At 34.6% G+C, this 17,716-nt stretch overlaps 1 protein-coding gene across 1 annotated transcript in view; it reads left to right on the forward strand.

The window, feature by feature from the left end:
- The window catches only part of LOC150109717 (uncharacterized), a 490,804-nt gene that overhangs the window by 92,149 nt on the left and 380,939 nt on the right, over positions 1-17,716 (forward strand). The gene's annotated exons all lie outside the window — the stretch shown is intronic.

Raw genomic sequence — 17,716 nt, forward strand, 5'->3', positions numbered from 1 at the left:
CAGGTGGGGAGCTCAGAATCAGTGCTGGAAATTTATAAGAGTGTGGTTAGAAAGAATGCCTGTAATGATTATGAAGTTACCATATATTAAATATATATATATGCACATAGTGAAGTTAAATAATTGGTTTACTCAGGACTGAGGATAGTCCTGATGGATGGTAAGTACTTATACTTACCGTCCGTTTTAACTACACAAAGTACACCGTACAATTATTTCTATCAAGAGTCAGCATATGTGTTTGTTCTAACTCTCATTTCAGTTAGAGAATGCTAAACCTTGAATTCCCCCCCCCCCCCCATGTGTGATCTACTCTAGTTCAAAATTTACTTACCAAACTTCTCTGAATTCATTTGGTGTGTCTCTTATTCTCGAGACTCTGATAATCACTTTGATGTCCTTGATGGTTGTCTGTAAAGAGCTTGAATTCTGTAATCAAAATACCCAAACAGTGATATCATCATCCTTGGAGACTTGGATGTCCATAATTAAAACAAGTTGTTTCCCTTTTGTGCTTTCATTGAACAACCTAATGAGGATCATCTAATATTCTGTTGCTATTAGCAACAACCTAACACAGTCATTGCTAACTGTAGCTGAATACTAGACTATCCTCAATATTCTTGATCTTGATATGCTCTCCTTCCAAATACACTGTAATATCACTTTTTCATTTGGTAATTCAGCCTTAACTTAATTCAAGTTTCTTTTACTACAGAACATCCTTCAACATCCTTCACCCAGGTTCTCAGTCTCATTTCCTCTGACATTGCAAAAGTGCCAAATGGGATGACTTTTATGACTGACTGACTTCTGTTACTTCTTACTCTGGTCTGATAAGTGCCTCCATTCTCCTGATCCAAACACTTGCTCAGACCAAATAATTGAAATAATTCTTAAAGGAATGTAGACCTTCATTCCCAAAATTCCCAACCACTGTTCATGCCTTGGTTCTCAAGTAAGCATGCTAAGGCATTCCCAGAAAAATTTCAGCATATCACATTTGGCTCTAAAACAAATCTCCAGTATAATCTCACTTACCCTACATTGTAACTTGTGCAAGTGTAAAAAACCTTCACTAAATCCAAATCTGATTTTGAATGGCAAATGAAGAAAACTCACTTCCTGTTCAACAGAATCATTTGTTGAGCATGATGCTGCATGGTTCATTAAAGGAAAAATCAGTAATGAGTAATCTGCTTACTTTTTATGAAGATATCATGAGAGATATAAAACAAGTTAATGGTAGGATGCAATTTTACTTGGATTTTAAGCCTTTGATAGTGTACCAAACAGATATTGATCATCTAGTGTGATTGCTAGCAAATTGGTTGGCTAATTGATGACTGGAAGTGGCATTTAGAGAAGAATCTTCAAACAACCTATTTGCTATTGTTTACGCAAGGTTTGGTATTATGACATTTGCTTAATATATTCATAAATGATCTAGATTCAAATATTTTGTAAATGTTTCTCTTTGCAGATGGTATAAAATTAGGCAGATTAGTCATTTGTTTCATTTGTTTAGATAACCTTAGTTCCTAGTAGGAAGATCTTAAAATATCAAAAGATAGGATGCAGGGAAGTAGAGTTTAAAATTTAATTTAAATATAAATAGTTCTGATTAGAAGAAGATATGACGTCTAGTTTAACTGACGAGGTTTTTAATTTTAGTGGTGGGAGAACTAGGGGACACCCATGGAAGCTGGGCAAGAGCGTGGTTAGCAGGGGTGTTAGAGCTGGGTTCTTTACTTTTAGAGTGGTAAATGAGTGGAATAAGCTGCCAGAGTCTGTTGTGGGTGCTATGACAGTGAGCGAGTTCAAGGCAAGGTATGATAGATACTGTGAGAATGTTGAACAGCTGTGTGAACATGATGTTTAGGGCCTCCCTCGATGAGTCTAAGGACTCCTGGAGTAGCCAGTGGTAATAATAATAATAATAATAATAATAATATCGAATGGATATAAGTTGAATGGACAAGCTTTAGAAAAATTGATGAATACAAGCAGTTGGGTATTTCGGTTAATAGGAGAATTTAAGTTCAGAAATAATATTGAAAAGATAACAATAAAGCCAAGCAGATTAGGAGATTAATTAAATGAAACTTTTCTTGTAGAAGTAAAGAACTAATGATATTATTACTTCCATTTTCTCTCAAGTGTTTAAAATAAGGCCAATATTGGATTATGACGTCTAGTTTAACTGACGAGGTTTTTAATGGCTGTCATGAAAATCAATGCTATTCAGAGAAAATAGGTTAAGTGTGTTGTGAGATTGTGCTATGATATGAGGGGTGGTCCGAAAAGTTCTCTGCCTAGCAATGAAAAAAACAATTTATAGTTTCAAAATTATTTTTTCAACATAATCTCCCTTAAAACTAATACATTCATGCCAGCAATGCTCCAGCGCCATTATTCCATCCCTGTCATGGTTCTCAGTAAGATCTGTAAAATACCCCTCTAGCTGCAATCACCTCTTGATTTGAAGAAAAACACTGACCAGCAAGGAAGAGTTTGAGTTTTGGGAAGAGATAGAAGTCAGAGGGAGCCAAATCTGGGGAATAGAGTGGATGTTCCAACAATTCATAGTGTTTGGCAATGAGAAAATTAAGATCCCTTAATTTTCTCATTGCCAAAACACCTTTGTGGGCAAGTGCATTGTCCTGATGAAAGATGATTTTTTTCTTCTGCAAACCAGGTCTTTTCTCACAAATTTTTTCATCTAGTCTGGTTAAAAGATTGGAATAATATCCCCCGGTTATTATTTTATCCTTTTCAAGATAATTAATAAACAAAATGCCTTTAGCATCCCAAAATACCGATGCCATGACCTTTCCTGTTGATAGAACCGACTTTTTCTTCTTTGGCTGAACAACCAGTTCAGTTCACTGTTTTGACTGCTGTTTGGATTCTGGTGTGTAATGGTGAATCCAAGTCTCATCCATAGTAATAAATCTATGCACAAAATCAGTTTTATTCTTGTTAAAATCCTCCAAGCATTGTTCAGAAATTTTCATGTGAGTGCGTTTTTGATCTGCTGTGAGCAAGCGCACCACCCAACTTGTGCAAGCTTTTTCATTTGCAATTCTTCATGCAAAATATATCTTACATGTTCTTTTGAAATGCCTATAGTCTCAGCAAGTTCATTCATTTTGACTTGCCGGTCATCCAATACCATATCATGCACCTGATCAATGATTTCTGGTGTTGTTACACTTTTTGGACGTCCTTCACGTGGATCATCTTCAAGGCTGGTACGGCCATGTTTAAACTTGGCAGTCCATTTCTTAATTGTCGGAAATGAAGGGGAAGAGTGACCATAAACTTTTATGAACTTCAAATGAATTTCTTTTGCCGTTAAACCTTCTTTTACAAAGAATTTTATAACCACACGATACTCAATTTTATCCATTTCAAGGGATACACTTTTGCTTCAGACAGCTGTATAAAACAAACTACTTGATAAGAATGACTTGGAATTTCACATGGATGCTTATGACAGATGTACCTACTTTGAAAAAAAAATCGTGCCAAAAGTGTTGCCATCTATGGTCGAGGCCGAGAACTTTTCAGACCACCCTCGTAATTATGAGAATTGGTTAGTTAGTTAAAATCTTATGAATTTATCTATGAGAGGGTGAATTTAATTGAAGTCTATAAGTTAATTCAAAGCATATATATAAGAAATAGTAGAAGTCCGCTGCATTTGGCTGAAAAGATCTACTAGATGACATAATAAAACAATAGTAAAGAAAGAGAGTAGAACAAATAAGCAAAGTTCCTTTTTTTTACTGTTTGAGTATAGAAAATATATGGAATGGTCTATTATTGGTTTTAACAGTAGTGAATTTATGTAACTTTAAGACAGAATTAATTGCTATGATTGGAGGATAGGTGAATTAAATTTTATGTATAATGGTTTTACATAAATGTTATGAGGGGCACTTAAGGGTTACAGCTGAAGAACTGGGAGAAGACCTTCACATACCTTTTGAAGGAATGGAGACCTGATCAAGGCTTCTGACCTAATGTCCAATCCTCACCTTCTTATGTTGCATCCTGTAGATATCTGTCCAGATACTGAATGAATGAGGATGAGCCTAGTAGTTTAGGATTTAGCTGAATAAATTGTATTCTTATGGGTTTAAACAATAATACAAAATTATAGTACAACATGACAAAATTTAATGCTGGCTAAGGTGTTTGTCTTGTTAAACAAGAATCCCTGTTTTATTTTTTTATCAGGGAACTAGGATGAACAGTGAAAGTCATCTACTAGAACAGATCACATCTCAACATCAGGAGAGTTCAAGATTGGCACCATTAATATAAGAGACATCAGTGGAAAAGAAATGGCGCTAGCAGAAGAATTGAATAAGTTCCTGATTGACATAATAGTAGTGACATAATCAAATATTCAGACAATAACAATCAGAGAAAAGGAGTGGTATAGAATTCAGTACAAAATATGAGCATAATCTTCTTAAATGGCAGGCAGCATCAAGTACAGTGATGTGTGTAAATATCAGAATGGGGAACTAGACAATGAGACTTATTTTTGACTATGGTTCTAATAAGGAAGAAGAAGAGGAATTTTTTGAGACATTAGAGAAAGCATCTGAAGCAGTGTAAAAGGAAAAGTTGGCTCTTCTTGGAGAACTAAACAGTAGAGTAGGAAATGATTATCAGACATATAAGAAATATTTTTTTTAAAATTTAGAGAAAAAAGCAAACCTAAAAATATTAAGAAAAACCTGTTGGATTTCTGTTCAGGATATAGATTAGTTATTGCGAAAACCATCTTCCAACATAAAAATGTGCATAAATTCACATGGAAGATATACAAAAAATAAAACAAAGTCTCATTGACTTTGTTATTGTTGGTAGCAATGTTTTCCCACTGGATGCTTGGGACACACAAGTATACAGAGGATTAAATTGGAATTGATTACTATTTAATTTTGAGCAGGATAAAATTGAATTTCAAAAGAAGGATGTCTAATAAAGTTTTAAAATGAATCAAAGTTGAGCCTGTAAACTAAAATACACAAAAAAACACTATTCGGGAAAAAAAATGCAAAAGTTCGAAAACAAGAACCACATCTTGGAGGTTCAGTGGTAAATGCTGAAGAAAACATTGATTAGGTCTGCAAGAATAGAAAATTCAGAACTTAGTGGAGGACTCAGAAAGCTTTTCCCTTTACTGAGGCAGTGAAGGGAAAGAAAAAAACATATTGGTGAAGGGTCCTGCCAAGAAAGTCAACTTTGCTCTTGAAGAATACAGAGAAAAATGTAAGAAAGTGAGGCATAATGTAAAAACTAGCTAAACAAAATAGTGATGCCAAAATGGCAAGAAAAAGACTTGGAGAAAACTGAGATCTAGGTGGATTGATTTTTTTTGTGTGCTTTATATATGGTTAATAACAGTTCTTCCTGTTCTGTCGTCAGAGTATGATTTCCTGCCATTTTCTTCTTCTAAGGAGTGCCTTAGATCACCAAAATATTAAATATGACAACTGTTAATAGGTTGGTAGTAATGTAAAATGAATCGTAATACCATCATATGGTAGCCTGTATGCTCCTTAAGAATACATATTAGAAAATTGATGAAAAATTAATGATGAGGAAATGAGTTCTTTTCTTGGTCTCCCATTATTATATATAATAATTATTATAATAATAATAATATATTTATATTATTATTAGCCAGCCATTGGCCGAGTGGTTAGCATATCTGCTCTCCAGCCAAAAGGCTGTGGGTTCGAACCCCGCCGTGGGCATGGATGTTTGTGAATTTCTGTGGAAATACTAATTGTGGTGGTGGTGGGCAGTAGATGGCATTGGTGCAGTTGCAGTTAGTTGTAGTTGATGGATTGAGTGGTAGAGACAGAGAGTTGTAGAGTAAGCCCACCCTCGATAAGTCTTTGGGCTCCCTGGAGGTGGAAAGTAATAATGATTATTATTATTAAGAGAGACCTCCAGAGAGTCAGGGACTCATCGAGGGAGGCCCCATACTACACACACCAGCTATCATACTTATTCTTGAATTCATTCACACTACTTGCACTCACAGCATCCAATGGCAATCCATTCCAATCACGCACCACCCTCTGAGAGAAAAATCTAGCCCTCACACCCTTTTGCCGGCCTTCATTCTCAGATTCCAAGGATGTCCTCTCGTTGTTTCCCCACCCTCCATCAATTGAAATCCTGTATGACCCTTTCAGAAGTTTGTAAGTCTCAATCGTATCACCTCTCTTTCTCCTGTTTGTTAGTGTCTGCAGTCTACAAATTCTCAATCTGTCTTCATAACCAGTATTCCACAATCCTGATGTCATTTTTAACACTTTCCTTTGTACTCTCTCCAATATATCAGAATCTCAATGGAAACCAGGAGATCAGACCTGCACACAATAGACCAAATGAGGTCTTATCAAGGCCTCGTAAAGAGGCAAAATAACATCCTTATATTTACATGTGAACGTTCTTTTCGGCATTGCAATTATCTTTTGAGTTGTATTTGCAATTTTTGCCACATGGCCCCTAAACTTCAACTTCCTATCTACTAACACTCCGAGATCACTAGCCTCATCAGTTTCTTCTAGCCTAATCCCACCAATATAATATGACATTGGTTATTTAATCATGCTGAAGTGAATGACTACATTTACTGACATTGAATTGACACCCATTTTCCTATGCCCACAATTCCAGGGTATTCAAATCATTCTGCAGAGACTGCATATCAGCAGCATTCCTGATTTCCCTACCTATCTTTGCATCATCAGCAAATAACTGTATGTCGTTTGTCAAATCCTTCTCAATATCATTTATGTATAGATTGAATAACAGTGGTCAAGCCTTGATCTTTGGTATACCATTTGTTACCTTAAACCTTACAAACTCAGATCCCCCATATGCCACTTTTTGATATATCTGTCAGTCAGCCATCTTCTTATCCATGCTAATATTGTATAACACCAACCCATTTTCTCTAATTTATGCAGCAGTCTGCCATGCTGTATTCTGTCTAAAGCCTTAGCAAAATCCAAAAGTATCATGGTGTATCCATTCCCCTTGTCTAGTTCAATGGTAACATTTTTGTAGAATGTGAGCAAGTTGCTAAAATGACCTTCCCTTAGTAAACCCATGTTGTTCATTGCAAAGTAGAGATTCACTGTCAACCCATTTCTGAATGCGGACCCTAACCAATTTTTCCAAAGTCTTCACTACCACTCCTCAGATACTAATTGGTCCATAGTTGGATACATTGGTCCCTGCACCACCCTTGTGCAATGGAATCACCATACATTCCTTCCATTCCTGCAGAATCTTCCCTGTTCTGAGATTCATGTTAAACATCAAAGGAATGGCCAGTTCAGCTGAACACTCCTTTAGCACACTTGCTGATATTCCATCAGTCCCTATTGCTGAATTCTTATTCAGTTTCTGCAATCAGAGGCAGTGCTAGGGTCTTTGCCGCCCGCATGCAATGTCTATCTAAGCACCCCTGTAACGATCCAGGCGTGCGTGGTTCTTTTATGATAATAAAAATTTTAATTATTTGAAATTTCTTAAATAAATTTTGACAGAACAGCCACACGTTAGTTCGCTAAATGTAACAAACCGGAGTGTTGACTAGGCAGGATTATCATTAAAAACCCGAATATTCAAAAAATTCTCAAAAGTTAAAGCAAATTTTGATAAATCCACTTCACTTTAAGCGTTGAATATTATGATACAGGGATTATAGCCTTCTCACCCACCCGAATCGCTAACAAAATTAAAATGAATTTTAATTAAAGTTAAAATTTATTTGAACTAAAAAAAAAGTTTAAAAAATTCTTGCATTTTACTAAATTCTTAGTAAGTTGTAAAAATTTTTTAATAATTTTTATAAGTGGAACTATCTTTTAGGAAAATAAAAGAAACTCAAGATAGATGAGAAAATAAGAAAAGAATTCAGAAATAATAATTAGAACATTTTATTAATATTAATATAAGTATTCAAAAAATAAAATCTTTACAGAATAAGAGAAAATAAATTAAATTACATAAATATACTTGAAATTTTTTTCTTAAAATTTTAGGGTTCTTGATTTCATATTCACCAAATTAGAAATAACGGTCTTAATGTCTAATTCCACACATACATCATTTTGAATAGCTATTAACGCCAAACTAACAAGCCTTTTTTATGACCTACTTGTTCTTAAGTAGGTTTTAATCAATTTCAACTTGGAAAAGGAACGTTCACCGCTCGCTACACTAACAGGTAAGGTTAATAGTATTCTTAAAGCAATTGAAAAGTTAGGGAAAGATAAATTATTGAACACAATAAAATTAAGAATATTGAAAGAGTTTTGAATATTTAAATTATCCTTTCGAAAAATATCCTGGAAAGCACATAACTCGTCAAATAGTTCTATTGCATTTATGTTTTTATTGTCGCCATCCATCAAGAGAATCTCTAAATCGTCACAATTTTTTCATAAATCTTCGTTATTAATTTGTAGTAATCTATACAATAAATTGAAATTATCATAATATGTTTTTAGTTCAAAACGTTCTATTAACGAACAAAACGTTCTATTGCAACGTCTAGAAGTGTATAAAACACATTCACTCTAAATTTATCTTCTGGCGATTGTGCCATTTCGTCATGATGCTCATAGTTAAATTGTCGTGTCTTCTTTCGTCGTCGAACTTCTGTACCAGTTTTAAATTCTTGTTCTCCATCCACCTCTTCACTCAGTTCTTTTGCCGTTTTTAGAACTTCTTTAAAATTTGTATCTGATCGATACTCTTGTAAGAATATTTTTAAGTTTTTGATAGATTCTGAAGCAAGTGTAATGTTCATATTTTTATCTTGAAGCATTTTACTCACAGGCTTTATTCTGTTAAGTAAATCATACCAAGTTATAAGAGAATAAATAAATTTGTAGTCCTTCATTTTAGCACATAATGTTTGTGCTTCATGCTGAGTTTCTTTATTAAAATTTTGATTATTTAAAATTTCAAAAAGTGCATTGTAAATTTCTCCTAACTGATATCGTAGAGGGCGGATTGCATTAATTTTACTTTCCGATTGCGTTTCTAATGGCTGTTTCAATGTTAAATTTTTTACGAACTTTAAAAGGATTGCCCAACGTTTGTGAGAGAATGAAAAGAAGTTATATATTTCTTGAATAATTGCAAAGAAACTAATTATCTGCATTCACTTTGGCTGCATCGTTAATGACTAAATTTAGAGTATGAGCAGCACATGGCGCACAAAAAAACTAGAGGATTTTTGTTTAAAAGCAAATTTTGGAGCCCATATTTTTTCCCTTTTGCCCCATTGTCATACCCTTGCCCTCACATGTCTTCAATGGGAATATTCCATTTTTCCAGTTGTTCCACTATTGTTGCACATAAACCACGTCCTGTGGAATCTGATATATCTGCAAAACCTAAAATGATTTCCCTGATCTTGACAATTCCATTGTCACAGGAAACAAAGCAAATAATAATGGTCATTTGTTCTGTTTTACTTGCATCAGGTGTGCAGTTTAAAATTATGGAATAATATTTAAATTTTCGAATTGATAATAAAATTGTATCCCTGATTGCATTACTTAAAGTTTCCAATATTTCATTTTGACTGTCTTTACTCAAATAGTGTGCTCTATTGTTTCCTTGTAGGGCCCTTTCAACATGATTTTCCATAACAGGATCAAACTTCGCAAACAGTTCGACTAATTTTAAAAAATTGCCGTTATTCATATAATTTATCAGATGATCTGCAAAAAGCTAAATTTTGGCTACCAAGGAATTTTATAATTTCAATCAAGCATTCTAAAACACTCGTCCAATGTTTCTTTTCCATTTCATACATGCGTTGAGTCTGGCAATCAATAATAATTTTGTTTTTTAAATTTTTATCAAGTTCCTTCCATTTTAAGAAATTTTTCATGTGAGCTAAACTAGTCTCATGTCTCTGCAAGTTGTACTTACATTTCTCCATTCGTTATAAACCTTCTACAAGACTACTTGATTCAGTAGATGTGAAAAGTTTGCAACAAAAGCAAAAAACAGAATTTAAAGTTTCGGAATAAATGAGCCATGTTCTTGGCATGTGCTCCCCGTTTTCCATTTTTCTATTATAATACGTGTCGCCAAATTTACGACCATATGTATCTCTGGGATATATTATATTTTTCTTTTGAACAGGCCCCATTTCAATTAAAACAACTCATAATTTTTCATCAATATTTCCTCATTCACCTGGATCTTCTAAATTTACAGAGACTAACAATGTGTTAGTTTCGTGGTCAACTACAACTAAATCTTCTCCTAACTGTTTTTCACTTAAATCCTGCATCTTGTTATCATGTTCAACAGTTGGAATAGTACTTCCATTCAAACTGGATGATGTGCACGGTTCGTCAACTCAGATTTCTGATGTATTGAGTTGGTTACAATCTGCATCAGAATATTTTAATATTGTAACAAATTTATTAAGAGCCTCTGTTTGTTTCTTAATATCTGCTTCTTTCGCAGCATGACGCTTACAATTTTGTGCACCAGATAACTTTTTTTAATTTTTGATTCCATTTCTATTTTATACCCACAAGAAATTATTACACACCACGACACAGAGACGAAACAATAGTCTGCACTGTGCTACTGTCAGTAGCCTATCGAGATGCGTACTGTTATAAATCTACTGTTGCTATCCTGTCATTACTGCGACATTGTAAAATTTTATTATTATTTTCACTTTGTATACTTGTAATTTCTATTAATTACTTGTGATGTCTTTTTTCTTTACTTTATACTTTATTCTCCGTTATTCTAATGCAGCTGTGTGTGCTTTCTCTCTCTCAGAATCTCTCTTGTTTATATTATTACGTGCTATGTTTACAAGAAAGTCAAATAACATTTATTTACATTACTATGAAATGTACACAATTTAAATATTTATTTAAAATATTTAAATTTGTGTTAAATTTATTTAAATTTAATTCGTGTTAAATTTATTTAAATTTTTAAATATTTAAATATTTAAAAATTTATTTACAATAACATCTAAAACAAACTATACACAGACAAACAAAGTTTATTTTTACAATATTCACATGGGACTTAACCTAAATAAACAATTGAATGTAATGTGTTTTGGAATATTTAAGCTACAATCGAGTTTTTACAGTACCATATAACTGGTTACGTAGCAACAAATGTTTTGTACGAAAATTCGTTTCTGCGCATAAAAACTGTTTACCGTTTCACTTTAGATTTTGGAGGCAAGGATTTAGCCTGCTCTTGCTGCAAAATTGTAAACAGCCGGCAACATACAATTTTTTAAAAACTTTTATTCGGTATATCCGGCCTTATTTATTTTCATATTGATCATTCTAAGAATTTTTGTTTTTATGATAAAAATTTTGTTTCTTAAAAATGAACTTATGACCCATTCCCCGTGTCCCCTTCGTAGCAGCGCCCGCATGCCCGCTTCCACCAGCCGTGTTTGCAATAGCTCTAAAACCTCGGCCTCACACACACCTGCGTTTCTTCATCTAGTGAAGAGGTAACAGTGAGCTCAGTGTTGTGTTACCCAGGTTGATGGCTTTTAATGAAATGGGCATTCATTAACTGAACAACTTCTTCTGCATCTGTAACCCTCATGCCATCTGTTAGAAGAGTTATTCTTTCATATTCATTCTTTTTTTCTTTTACTTACATCATATCACTAGAATTCTTGTGTCTTTATCACGCAGAGCCAGTTTCTTTTCATACTCAGACTTTGCTTTCCATACAACAGTTGACTATTCTAGCCTGCTGCTTATAATACTGTTTTCATAACGTCATCGTTATGAAAACAGTATTCCTTCCACATTGTCCTTTTCTTACAAATCTCTTGCTTAATAAGATTACACATCCATTTGACTCCTTCTCTATTTATTCTTCAAACTCTCTGGACACAGTCTGATATCACATCATTTAAGTATTGTTTAAATGCTTCCCATGCACTGTCGATATTTTTGTCGATTATTCATTGCATTTGTACTTTTTCATGTCTTTTTGTATGCTTTATATATGGTTAATAACAGTTCTTTCTGTTCTGTCATCAGAGTATGATTTCGTGATCTTTTCTTGTTTGTTTCCTGATTTCTCTATATTTTTTATTCCACAATATTTTTTTTCTACTTCTGCTTTCAGTAATTTCTTTTATGTCTCCTGAATTGTTTTTTTTTATTAACACCAGATCTCCATTTAGTCAATGTTGTGGCTGTGGAAGCAAACAATGTTACATATAAAGCTCATCAAACCATTCTTTAAACTCATTCAATCTATCTTCATTCACCACAGTGTCAGGCAACACATTCCACTCAACGACCACTGTCCATGCAAAGAATCTGCTCATATGCCCCCACTCACACCTTCCTTATACAGCTTCCAGGTATATTCCCTTGTTCTCCCTCCCTCACCTATTCTACGAAAAATTACTTCCACAATAACCATAGAGCCTCTGTAGCTCAGTCGGTATAGATGAAGCTCTTTGGTCGGAAAGACCTGGGTTCTTTTCCCATTCATGACGTGAGGAACTTTTATCTGGTCCCTTTTGACTAAAGGTGAGTTAACTGATCTCATATGGAGGTAGAGGGAGTTTTTTTATCCAGAAACTCGAGTTTTTTGTCCCTCAGAATAGGCAAGCCAGTCCCATGAACATACACCGATCTACAGTCATAAAATACATAATTAATCCCACATTAGGAGGGCTCAACCTGTCCCAAGGGATGGAGGAGGAAGGATGGGGGAACCCCCATATGAAATAAATAAATAAATAAATCCACATTAATCTGGTAACAACCCTTTACTGACTTAATGCTTAATCATATTCCCTCTCTTCCTCCTATTAACAAGGCTTTGCATGCATTCTATTAATCTCTCCTTATATCTAACATCCCAAAGACCTTAGTCAGTCTTCTCTCGACCATTTCTAATATATCCTCATCACCACCATAAAAACCAGAAGACCAAATCTGTTCACAATAATCCATATGAGGCCTGATCAAAACCTTATACAATGAACTAAAACCTCTTGATTTCTGTAAGTTAAGGTCCTCTACATCATTGCCATAATCTTCACAACTTGTGCATGGTGACCTCTGAACTTCAAATCTTTGTCCACCACCACTCCAAGGTCTCCTATCTCATTAACTGCCTCTAAAATTTTTTCTCTGCCAAGTGTATACTTTGCATCAAATTGTTGCCTACCAAATTTCAGAAGTTTACACTTTGCATCATTGAATTGACAATTCCATACTGTTGTCCACTCATGCAATCTGTTCAAGTCCTCCTGTAGGGTCACAACATTTGCTTGATTCCACATCACTCCCCCCCCCCCAGTTTTGCATCATCTGCTAACAGTGGTATATCACCAGTTAAACCTATCCCAATGTCATTAATGTACACATTAAATAACAATGGTCCTAAAATAGTAACTTTCCTCTTTCGAGATAGTTCCTCCCCTCTCCTTCCCATAGACAACTTGCTGATACCTATCTGATAACCAGTCACCTATCCTACTTGGTAGTCTGTTATCCATTCCTCATTTGCTTCAGTTAGCGACTAACTTGTGGTGTGACAATCTATCAAAAGCCTTTGCAAATTTAAGTATACCACTGTATATGCATCTCCCTTGTTTGATATTTGTCATCTCGTTATGCAGTAGTATATAAGCAGGTTAGTAAAACATACCTATGCTGACAAGCACAAAGAGATAGAACACAAAAAGTGGGTTGATGACGGTGGTTTTTTTTGTGCTTGTCAGCATAGGTATATGAATCTCCAAGGTTTGGTTCCTGTTCTGAAACTCTTTTTTTACCTTGAATAATTTTTGTGTATTTTAGTCTACAGTTCACATCTGAGAGCTGCTCAACTTTTATTCGCTTTAAAACTTTCTTACATGTTGTCCTTTTCAATATGACATTCAATTTTATCCTGCTCAAGACTAAATAGTGATCACTTCCGATTTCAAATCTGTACGCTCTGGTGTCCTACACTATCAACCATAACATAGTCAATGAGACTTTTCTTATTCCTTAGCTCTTCTCTCCATGTGAATTTGTGCACATTTTTATGTTGGAACATTGTGTTAGTAATAACCAGTCAATGTCCTAAGCAGAAATCCAATAGTTATTTGCCATTATTATTAGCTTTGCTCTTTTCTCCAAATTTCTTATGTGTTCTATCTCTTACCCACCTCTCCAATACCACAACTCCAGATATTCAGATCAGCCTATAACTTGTTACCTTAACCTTAATCACTGCCTTTTTGAAGTGGAACAACTTTCCCTGTCCTCACCTCCTTTAGAACCTGTGCTGTTGCAAGACTCAGGTTTAAACAAATAGGTCAAGGCTGATGCTGACTCCTTGGAACATTCCCTTAAGATACATAGTAATATATGTCATCAAGTCCTATTGCTTTATTGACATCTAGCTTACTGAACTCATATACCTCTTGCCTGCTCACCATGTTTCTCATTTCATTTTCTACACTTCGCTTCTGATTTTCACTGAGGATGAAACATCCTGAACAAAGGATGAACAAATCCTGAAACACACCCCAACTCAACATCACCAGAGTTCAAGATCAGTACTATTAACATAAATAAGAAGCATGAATGGCAAAGAAATGGAGCTAGCTGAGAAATTGAATAACTACCAGATCAACATAATAGGGGTGACAGAAACAAAAAAGGCAAAAACTGGTGAGATCTTTCTGAGCAATAAATACAAAATGTTATATTCAGGCAATGACAATCATGGAAAAGGAGTAGCCATAGTATTCAACACTAAATACGAGGCCAGTCTTCTTGAATGGCAGGCATTTTCAAGTAGAGTGATGTGGGCAAATTGAGAATGGGCAACTGGACAATGAGACTTATTTGTGTCTATCATCCCACAGAAGGTTCTACTAAGATAGAAATGGAGGAATTTTTTGAGGCTTTAGAGAAAGCAACTGACACAATGAAAAAGGAAAAGTTAGTTAAGTATAAAGAGCTAATAAGCTTCATTTCGGCAATGAAAACATTACTTAAATTAAGGGGATATTAAATCCCACATAGTTTTCAAACCGAATAAGAAACTCAAAGAAGGAATCAGAGAGTTTCTTGCCGAATATAGTAAAACTATAAAGTATCGGCGACACTAGCGTTAGCCAATGCAAGTGACCCTAGTACGTAGTACAATACCGGACGACTCGTTGCAAAGGTGGAGGAAGTTCAGATCGCTTTTCTTAGGTATTTTCCTAAAGGAAAAAGCCATCAAAATCCTGAAATGTGGAAGTCAGCTGGAGTCGATGATATTTGACAAGAAAAGCTCAAGTATGGAGGTATAAAAGTCTTAAAGTGGCTGATTCTGCACTACATAGTTTAGAAGGCCTGGACACAGGGATGAATTCCAGATGATTGGAGTGGAGCTCTCATAGTATCCATATATAAAAAGAAAAATAAAACTGAATATGAGAATTAGAGGTATTTCTCTACTTAGTATTCCTGGTAAGATTTATGCAAGAGTATACTTCAGAAATGGTTGAGAAGGGATCGTCAAAGGGAAGCTTGGTGAAGAACAAGCTGCATTCAGGCCAAATAGAGGCTGTCAGGATCAGATCTTCACTTGACGACAAACAGTTGAGAAATCATGGGAGTATAACAAAGATCTGTATTTAAGTTTTGTCGATCAGGAAAAGGCATATGACAAGATGCCAAGAGAGAAGCTGTTCAATACTCTACAGTTATATGATGTCAATGGGACATTATATCAAGCAATACTTAGTCTTTATGTAAGTTGTAAGTCAGTAGTTAGAATTGAAGGAAGTACAGGAAGATGGTTTAATGTTAAATCTGGTGTTAAACAAGGATGTACATTATCCCCTCTGTTATTCATTATCTATATGGATCACATTATGAAGGAAAGTGGTATTAAACATGATATCAAAAATGGAGGTGTTAATATCAGCTCTTTGCTTTATACAGACGATGTTATATTTCTTAATAAATCAGCTACAAGTCTGCAAGCTTCCCTGACTAAATTGAATAACTGTCATAATAGATATGGTATGAAGCTCAGCAGTAAACAGACAAAGACAATGAAAATAGGCAGATTCGTTGAAAATGTCAACTGAAGATGGTAAATTAAATATGGAAATAGACAACAGAATCAATAAAGCTGGTAAAGTAGGAAGCCAATTGAATAAATTCATATGGAATAAGAGAGAAATTAGTCGGAACACTAAATTAGCTGTATACAAGATAGTGTTCAAATCAGTTTTAACTTATGGATCTGAGAGCTGAGTCAGAAGTAAAACACTTGACCCAAAGACTAGAGACCAGATATGAGAATCCCGAGAAAGATTAGAGGCATTAACAGATTGCATGAATGGCAATATCATATTAAAAACGAAGATATTAGGAAAGAACTTGACATTGTCAGCATCCAGGAATGCGTTAGTATAGCTAATCTCAGGGGTATGGTCACTTAAACAGAATGGGCGAGGAAAGATTAGTAAAAAAAAAGTGTTCTCTGCCAGGTTAGCAGGAAAATGACCCAGAGGAAGGCCAAGGTATAGGTGGATTGATACGGTGCTGTTGGATTCTGAATATATAGAGATTTAAGTAATTTTCATTTGATTCAGAATCCAACATGATCTTCCATCACAAAGGCTAGACTTGTAAATATTATTTAATGTAAACAACTTATTTTACAATTTAATATTCATATAACTACTTTAATTTTGTGTAATATTAATTAATTAATCAAAGATATATGTATTAATAATGAAAATACTGTATTAAATATTATTAAGCTATTTTATCCATTGCTATATTAATATTATAAGAACTTGTATTTGATAATTTAACTGCGCATTAATTGAAATGTAAATATTCCTTATTTATTCCTATTTGTAGAAGTTTAGCGTTATGCAATACCTCAATTTTATTATATTTTGTTTGGTTGTCATGGAGATGTATGTAAGTGAGCGAGCACGTTTTGGAACACCACGTGAGGAGAAGGTTTATTGAAATGAGTTTTAGTTCACGAGAACAATTTAGGCGGGAAGAACACTGAAAATAAGAATAATAAGGAAACAGAGAGAGAGAGAGGATTAACATTAGGTTGGAATCGGAGCATTCGGGAATCACAGTGCGATAATAGCGAGTCGGCAAGTCACTCAAGCAGCTAATAAAGTCTACTAGTCGAGAGGCGGTTAGCTAATAAGTTGTAGAATAACAATTATAGCTACGTAAGACAGCTGAGTGACTACTAAATAGACTAGCAATACTTGAATTGAGATATAATTTCAGGGCCGACCTTTCAAGGACACACAACCTTGAAGCAAAGCACGAAGTTACTAAAGAATAGTAGAGCTGTAAAGTTGAAGTATACCGATAGCTGTGTTTAGAATTGTAGTGTCTAAGAATTAATTGAATGCTGGAAGAGTGAACAACTGTGCATATAAAACCTAAAGTTAAGGAATTATTGGGTTGCCCTATTTCATGAGTGATCAGTAGTACTTTATGCAACAACGTTTGTTTATGTGTATTGTGACCAACGATTAATTCAGTTATTGCTTAGAAGATTTATTTAATGAGTGTCGTTTACTGTTTAAAGTGTTTACAGTTATAAAAAGTGTATAAGTAGATGAAGATAGAAGATTATCGGTAAG

The sequence above is a fragment of the Typopeltis vanoorti genome, chromosome 2 (genome assembly GCF_054136105.1).
Source record: "Typopeltis vanoorti isolate ZY-2024b chromosome 2, IOZ_Tvanoo_1.0, whole genome shotgun sequence".
In the NCBI taxonomy this organism is placed as follows: Eukaryota; Metazoa; Arthropoda; class Arachnida; order Uropygi; family Thelyphonidae; genus Typopeltis; species Typopeltis vanoorti.